The sequence below is a fragment of the Myotis brandtii genome, unplaced genomic scaffold (assembly GCF_000412655.1).
Source record: "Myotis brandtii unplaced genomic scaffold, ASM41265v1 scaffold260, whole genome shotgun sequence".
Taxonomy (NCBI): Eukaryota; Metazoa; Chordata; class Mammalia; order Chiroptera; family Vespertilionidae; genus Myotis; species Myotis brandtii.
The window spans coordinates 1500021-1508515 of NW_005359881.1; the positions used below are offsets into that span (position 1 = coordinate 1500021).

An 8495-nucleotide genomic window follows, 5' to 3' on the forward strand; every position below is an offset into this window, starting at 1 on the left:
GTGCGGGCGCCGCTGATTGGCGCGCGCCGCAGCCTCGTCCTGATCTGGGCCACTGCCCGGCGGGTGCTTGGCTTTGGGTCAGAAGCGAGCCATCGAGCCCAAAGCTAGAGCACGTTCCCTGTCCTAGAAAGTTGCTAAACTTACTACATGTGAGCCTGCCTTTTTCTTCTTGGCCGCCCACTCCGCCGGGGGCACTTTATTGGTGATTCCCCTCCGCAAGTCACTTTCCAGGGCGTTTTGGGTGCCCGAGCCTCATTTCCTTCCTGCGACCTGGGACCTGGGAAGGTTGGTGTGGAGGCCTCGCCTCCCCTCCCCTCCCCTCCCCTCCCGGGGCCAGGCACCAAACAGGATGATGTGCAAGGTGCCGAACACCACAAAGTGGAAGCCTTCGCTGGTGTGGACCGACATCAGCTGGCCTTTGTTTTGTGATGTGCATTCCGAGAAGGCAAGTTAGGGCAGTTTAGGTAACAGGCCTCATTTTTCTAAGTCAGCCAGTAACCTTCTCTATCGCCGCTGCTCCTAGGAATGCCACTAACGGGGCGCTGGCTACTGAATTGTTTAACTACTGGTGATGTATCTCTTATTAACCTTTCCAGTTCCCTTAGGGAAGCAAAAGGATTTGGAGCTCCATATAGGCCAGGAAATGGAACCCAGCAAATCAACTCCCCCCCGAGAGCACAGCCGCCACTAGAAGCCACTCAGATCATAAAAACCCAGACTCATCACTGTGTGTGTGTGTGTGTGTGTGTGTGTGTGTGTGTGTGTTAGTGATGGGCTCAGAAAGATTGTTACTGTTATTGGGGTACTTTGTTTCCTATTGTGGAGTCAAGCCTAGAAAACCCAGACTCTCAGTACCGTTCAGTCCCCGTCTTTTCAGTAGGCGGGCTGGAGAAAGCTGGGGTGTGCAGCCGGGGTGAGTTCACCTGGGGGAGGCAGCATGGTACAGCGGATGAGACCGCCTCCAGGTTCCGTGCCCAGTGGTGAAGTTTGGTTTGAGTTTCAAGTCATCTCCTTTGTGAACCTTTCCTTCTCTCTTCTCTTCATCCCCTCCCTACTTCACGGGAATGTCCTGAGGAGCAGAACTGAAGGGTGTCCCCCAAAACATACAGTATACACACTTTCGCAGCTGCTAGCTCAATTTTGAAAATGAAATATATTTTAATAAACGCTGCCTTTAAAATGATTCCAAGTGTGTGTGTGTGCATTTTGGGGGACACCCTATCGATGGAAAGGCACTTTGGGTCTAAAGCATTTCACAAGTTTTAATCACTGTTATGAAGGCAGGTGGGTGCTGCCTGCCTTCTGGTGGCAGAATGAAGTTGCATTTTTCGTGAATGGCCAGTGTACACATTCACAACTTTATACTGAAGTGGAGGATGGCGGTGCTTCTTCAAGGAGGTGCAGTAACAAGTCAGAAAGAATACCCATTGCCATTTTCTCTGGTGCCTGTTTTCTTGTCATTGCATTTTCTTGGAATCTTGTTATGTTGGGTAGCTGTGTTTGGATTTAGTGATGCCCATAGCTAAATACAGTGTTGTGTTAATATAGCAGTGGGCCATTTTATCTGACTCACCCCTTTGGCGATTGGAAGGAGGCCCAGTGAAGGAACTGTCTCATGTTCCTGGGTTTCCGTTGGCCACTGACCTCCAGATGTATGGACTTAGGTGACTAGACTAAGGTCTAGAGCAGCCGTGGGCAAACTACGGCCCGTGGGCTGGATCCGGCCCGTTTGAAAGGAATAAAACTAAAAAAAAAAAAGACCGTACCCTTTTATGTAATGATGTTTACTTTGAATTTAAAGTCGTTCACACAACCACTCCATCCATGCTTTTGTTACGGCCCTCCGGTCCAGTTTAAGAACCCATTGTGGCCCTCGAGTCAAAAAGTTTGCCCACCCCTGGTCTAGAGACTTCTGTCCTTGCTAACCATCTGCAAAGGCCACAGAACACCTTGAGAGATGGTTCTGGAGAATGATAGGACCTGGATGTTCGTTTCTTTCTCTGGCCCTTTACTCTCGATCGTGCACAGACAAGCAGCGTATAGACATTTTGAAAACCGCCTCATTTCCTCTCTTCTGTCCCCCTGCAGAATGAGTGAGAGTTGGGCTGACCCTGCACAGTCTTTAGTATGGGACTTTGATATGACAAAAATGGCTTCATTTATGTTTAGGAAGAAATTTTAAAACTTGAATTTCCTTGATAAAACTACGAATTTTTAAGAGTTAGAAACTGACTTGGGGGTCCCTAAGTCAGTTTCTCTCATCTCCTTCGTAAGTGCTGAGTGCTAGCTACAAGGGGACCCTTTCCACAGTAGGGCAGTGTTAAACATTGTTTAAAAATTCGTTGTAATAAACACATCTTCCGCATTTGGGGCCATGGCTTAGGATTTATTTAACACTAACAGCTGAAAAGAAGGTTCTTGAAATGTTCTTTAGGCGTCTCAACCCAGTAGCTTCCTGTATCAGCCAGGGAGGCCATGCTGCAGTCAGGAAAACCATGGCAATGTTCCTCAGACTTCTCTGACCACAACCCACAGTGAGCAATAGGGTTTACATTAAAATCTGCTCACATCCTGAAAGTACAACCCAATTCTGTATGCTTCTCTGTCTACTTCTGTCTGTCCTGACAGGAACTTCTAATACAGGACTGTTTTCAGAAGTCTGAGCAGGCGTGAGGAGTCCACAGAGGGTCCTGAAGCCCCGGGCACTGTGCACAGTGGGAAGGTGCTGCCCCCTCTGGGCCTGAAGGGAAGGGGCGCTGCCAGCAGCTGCACCCCAGGAGGCCTGTGCCGGGAGCAGGACCCCGGAGAAGAGTGGCTCCGGACGCTCTGCTGGTGCCTCTCACTGCTGACCCCCTGGAAACCCTGACAAGGGGCCCAGTGAAGGGTGTGTGGTCAGCCTCCGGGGCCTGGGAATGAGGCAGAGGAGAGGAGAACTTGCCTTTGGAGAGGCACATGAGACAAAGCACACGTGCATGTATTCAGTGTCATGTAAGAACATGTGCCCACGTGTGGAGTGCTCTCTGATTTCCTACCTGCCCTTTTGGAAATGCTGTTTATAGGCCATTAGGCTGTTTCCTGTCTTGCTGTGCTGACCCGTAGTTTGCAGACACTGCCTTCGAAGAGCTGCGTGCTGCCTCTACCTGTTTCAGACTAGGTAGGTGCCTGGGCGCAGCGTCCAGCTTCTCTGAGTCTCAGTTTGTCCACGTGAAGGTGGAGCTCTGGACGGGACTAGGGTCCTCAGCCCTAGCTGTCCCCTGGAACTTTAAAGTCCAGGGGCCTTGGCCCGTGTAGTCAGAACCTGGGGCCGGGGTGGAGGGGGGAGCATCGGTGGCTTTAAAGTCTGCTGTCCCATTTCTCTTAGAAGCAGGCTGCCTGGCCTCCCTGAGCTGACTTCCTAGCAGGAATCCACTGGAACTAAGTGAACCTCCTCCCGCTTCTCAATGGGGACGCAGTCCAGGTTCTGGAAGTTTCTCCCAGTCTCAGTTGTTTTCCTGACACGGGCTCTGAGTTGCCATTTATCATCTGATATGGCTTATCTGAATTAGGGTTCGAAGAAGAGTGACAAAGTTCTTGTCCCCACGCCCCTTATCACAGCGGGAAGACAAGAGGCCAACCGAGAGGGCTCTGTGCTCCAGGAAATAGGGGAGGGTGCTTTCCTTTGCGGAAGTGAAGAGTGTGCATGTTAAATGTGAAACAAAGCTTGTCTGCGGTGAAAGACCAAAATAAGATGCCATTTACTAAACAAACATCATAAAAAATGTAACCTACCCGGCCAGCGTGGCTCAGTGGTTGAGCATCGATTCCCTGTCAGGGCACAGGCCCGGGTTACGGGCTCGATCCCCAGGGTGGGGCGTGCAGGAGGCAGCCGATCACTGATTCTCTGTCATCATTGATGTTTCTCTTTCTCTCCCTCATCCTTCCTCTCTGAAATCAATAAAAATACGTATTTTAAAAAAGTAACCTGAGTGTGGGAAAGATAGCCGGTGTTGAAACTGCTGTTTCATCGCCTTCTGTGTGTCCTCCTCGCCTCTGTCCTATCACCAGTGGAAGAGAAGGTGCAAGGCGGGCAGAGGAAGAGAGCATGGGGTGCAGCGGGCAGCATGCGCCACTGTGGGCAGCTTAGCATGTGGGAGAGGAGAGGGTGGTGGGCACCAACATGAGATGGGCACAAACCAGATCTTCAGGAACCTGGGTTTTTATTCCTAGCGCGCTGGAAGCCACGGGGGTCGGGTTAGGGCCGGGAGGGAAAGAAAAGATCCAGCATTCTGTCTTCTCTTGGGCGTGTTACCCTGGAGGCGTTTGTGCGATCCGAGGGGAAATGTCACGCAGGCGATGGGACGTCAGAGAAGAGGTCGGAGTGGAGACAGCCATAGGGTCATTGGCGGTGGGTGGGATTCAGCGCATGGAGCTATCACAGCACCTTTCCTGACACGGGCTGCTGTGTGCCAGCATCGTTCTGCGGGTCAGAGAACTCACTTCACTGCTCCCTCAGCCCTCTCCATGACGCTGTGGCTGATCTACCAGGTGGGGGATTGAGGCCCACAGGTGTTAAGTAAGGCGCCCGAGATCACCCCTAGAACGTGGGAGGGCAGTGATTTGAACCCAGGGGATGTGCCTCCAGGCTTCATGCTCTAACCACGAGGCTGTGTTTCACCCTTTGCAGGCGAGTATAGTGAGGGAAGAGAGGTAGCCCAACACTTAGTGCTCGATGGCGTTACTTTTCTTGTTTCTCCCTTCTTCAGGGAAAGAGGACTCCACATAGAGAAGCGGAGTAAGACGTGGGGAGAGTATATCGGGCGGCATGGGGCCCAGACGAGCCGAGGGACTGAGGCTCAGGAGCCCCCGCTGTCCTGGGGGGCTCGCCTTCGAAGGCGGAGGCGTGGCTGAGCGCGGTGCTGAGTGTATTAATAAGGAGATGTCGGACCTGTATATTTCCCAGTGAAAGGGTGGGAATTCAGGATTTAAAGAGTTTTTTTCAATGTTTAAAGCCATTGTTTTTTTCTTTCTAAAATAGACTTCTGGTTAACTCTAAATAATGTTCATACTCCCTTAAACATATTAAGAGATACAATTAGAAGGATTCTGAACCTGGCATTCATGAGTACTCAAATAAATAGCATATGCGATGAGTTTAGTGTAAATCTGATGATATGTTACCAATTTGTGATTGATTTGTGGTCGTACTATGGCATCAATAGTAAAAGCAGATACAATTTTATTGTACACATATGCATATTTGGATGTTGCTAAAATTTAAACAGTAGCTATTTTTTGTAAGTTCTACACACTGAGCTGTTTGGCTGTATTAATTTCTCTTAAAGGTTATGTAAATGTGCCCTAGCCAGTTTGGCTCAGTGGATAGAGCATCAGCCTGCGGGCTGAAGGATCGTGGGTTTGATTCCGGTCAAGGCGGTCAAGGGCACATACTTCGGTTGCAGGCTCCCTTGATATTTCTCTCTGTGTTAACCTCTCTCTTCCACTCTCTAAAAACCAATAGAAAAATATTCTTGGGTGAGGATTAAAAAAAAGAAGTTTATGTAAATGAGATGCATTATCATAGGGACCACAGCCTATGTGTTTCTGGATTTCTTTCGTTACCATTCTAATGATTACCAGTCATCAAAGTTAGTGAAAATTCCATCTATTTCTAGGTCAAGACCATTATGTGGATGTTTAATTCCAGAAAAGGCAGTCTCGTTTCATAGGAAAGATCAGTTCTGCATGGATGACCTTTCGTAACTCGAGAATCATTGAATAGGAATAAATGTAAAAAGTGGAAGAAATAATTTTCAGAGCACATAGATCTACAGCTATTGGAACTGTTTTTTGTGTTGTTGTTTTTTTTTTGCTTTAATATACTTTATTTTATCAGCATTTTCACTGTGTTTTTTTTTGAATGCATATAAATTAATAGTTCACATGTCTTCATGTTTGTCTGTCATGTGTTCTCTTGTTCAATTTTCTTGCCAAAGTAACCGATGGTCAGGTGTGTTTTTCAGCACTGTCACTACACATAATCCGTGTTCAGATGGCATTTTGTCATTTTAATTTATAGCAGCAAATGTTAACTTAGTAGCGTAGTCACCCGGATCCAGCGCGGGAGCTCCAGGGTGACTCACTGTACTGAGCAAGGACGCAGGTGGCTTCATCATCAGTCGCACCCACTGTATCTGAAACACAGGTATAAGTCACTTGACTAATTACTTTTGAAAACTTGCCATCATGACAATGTTTCTAATTTGAGAAGATTGTTATAATTGAGAAGAGTGAGGCTTTATTCATATTCTTATAGCAACTCAGGTTTGCCTTCATGTCACTGCCCTGCGCTGTTTTCTCCTGTTGACTTCCTGGCACTCACGCTGCTTTTCGTAAGTCCACCTTCCAGTGCGGAATCGGGAAACCTCGGATGTGTCCCTACATTTAATACTGATCATGAAGTACTTACGTAACTGGCAGAGTGCTCCTGTTTTCCACCATGTCTAACATTTTTTAAGACCTTCTTTCTCATTCTTTTCTCATCTTTGATCTCCATGGAGATTTCATAAAGATTACCTCCTGCGGTCTCCCAGGGGAGGAACTGATGTCGGCCAGGGAGCGGCCGGCATCGTTAGTGAGCTCGCTGGTGAGGCTGGGGTTGAAGTCCAGGGCTCGGCACATCTGTCAGGTTGTAGGTGTCAGATCTGCAGTCTGAGGACCGTCATCAATACGTGAATGGGAAGATGACCTCACGTGTTCCAAACCTGACAACTCTTTTAGGAAGAGCACTGCTTTGCTGGCTGCTGCTCACATAAATATTTAAAAAATGTGAAAACTTACTTTATGTCTGTCTTTGTTTACATGCCTAGCTATATTCTCTTAGGTGTGGTGACACACGCTTCCTATGCTCCCATCTAAACCCTCGTCCTGATTTTTCAGTTCCTTCTAAGGACTTTGCTTCTGCACATCAGTGGATCCTTTGGCTACTGGACTCAGGCACTCCCGGCCGGGGCGCTCCAGGCCCCTCCGGGTGAGGAGCTCTGCCGAACCCCCTCCTGGTGCTCATGGCTGTCTGAGAGCTGGACACATTGTGTGTAGAGTGGGCAAAGGTAGGCTCACAGTCGTAAACAAATAAATAATACAATAATACACAATACCATTAGAATAAACTTTAGCGTATGCACAACTGTAAACCTACTTTTGCCCACCCCTGCATATAGTGAGTGGGACTCAATAAATATTCTCTCATTATTGTCATTGCCATTTATGTTCTGTCCCATCACTATTAGTGATGGGAGTTCTTTTGTCATGTTGGACAGCTTTTTTATAGCTGTCTTCTTTTCTGCCTACTCGCCATAAATCCCACCTACGTTGTAATCATATCATGAGAGCTACCCCCCAGTCCCACTTTGTAAACCTGCCCTGACAAGGTCATTACTGACCTGCCTGCTCCGATTCCGCACAGTTCACGGGCTGCGCCATTTCCCCGAGTGCCTATTGTGTTCTCTCGTTATTTATGTGCCCAAACCTTATCTCGGAGATTGGATCTCTCAGGGCGCAGGTATTGGCTGGTGTTTCTTTAATGGTCTTCTCGGTTCCTGGGAAAATGCGCTGTGCAACTAGTCGTCATTTAGATATTTGCTGACTTTAAAACCCACACACATCTCGGTGCTGGAGAGGAGGAGGGAGCTGCGCGTGTGGTGTGTGTGACTGCTTCCTCTTTCCCAGCCCGGGCCCTAGAGAATGTCTCCACTTGGTAGTTTACTGCACAGAAACTGGGCTTTGTTTCGTCTAGACACTATACTAGTAGACTAGAGATATTTATTTCCGTACACTCTATGGTTTTATAATACACTGTTCTTTCTGTAATGGGCATGCTCTGGGCAGTTTAGAAAGCTTAGATATTGTCTTTAGGTGTTCAGGTTCTTAATGAATTGAGCACATGCTATAATTTCTCTTACATGGTGACAGTCACTTAACATTCTAAGCCAGTGAGGTGCCAGGCACCGTGCCAGGAGATGGAGATAGTAAGATGAATTCACCAGGAGCTCAGCCTCAGGCGTTGCTTCCAGCAGAGGAAGCTGCTGGGGTGACTGCTACCAGGGCGGTGGAAGGTACAGCTGGGGCGGAGGGCAGGCTCCCCCAAATGCCATTTAGCTTTGGAGGACGGAGGAGGCGTTTTCAGGCGGGAGCAAAGGCATAGCGTCCTGAAAGCACTTGGTATTTTAGGGGGTTGTTGCCCAGTGCCCCGGCGGGAAGGCTGCGGGGAGGGATTCAGTGGAAATCGGCCAGTCAGGTGGGCTCCGGGGTGAGCTATGGAGGTCCTGGGGCTTTTCTAACAAGGGATGAGTTGCTAGGTCTGTACACGTAGAACTTGACTGTGTTCTCCATGAGTTGACCTGGGACAGGGATGCTCTTTACTGGTGACTCAGCTTCTGGAAATAAACATTTATTTTATTTATTGTTGACATTATAGATGTCCCCCATCCCCCCCACACACACACTTTATCCACCTCCAG

The 8495-nt window shown here is 48.4% G+C and overlaps 1 long non-coding RNA gene across 1 annotated transcript; it reads left to right on the forward strand.

Moving 5' to 3' along the window:
• The first annotated feature begins 4686 nt into the window (after nucleotides 1-4686).
• On the forward strand, nucleotides 4687-5923 carry LOC106726398. The gene is made up of 2 exons (XR_001362469.1): nucleotides 4687-4899; nucleotides 5652-5923. It is a non-coding gene; the product is annotated as an uncharacterized LOC106726398 (long non-coding RNA).
• The last annotated feature ends 2572 nt before the right edge of the window (nucleotides 5924-8495 follow it).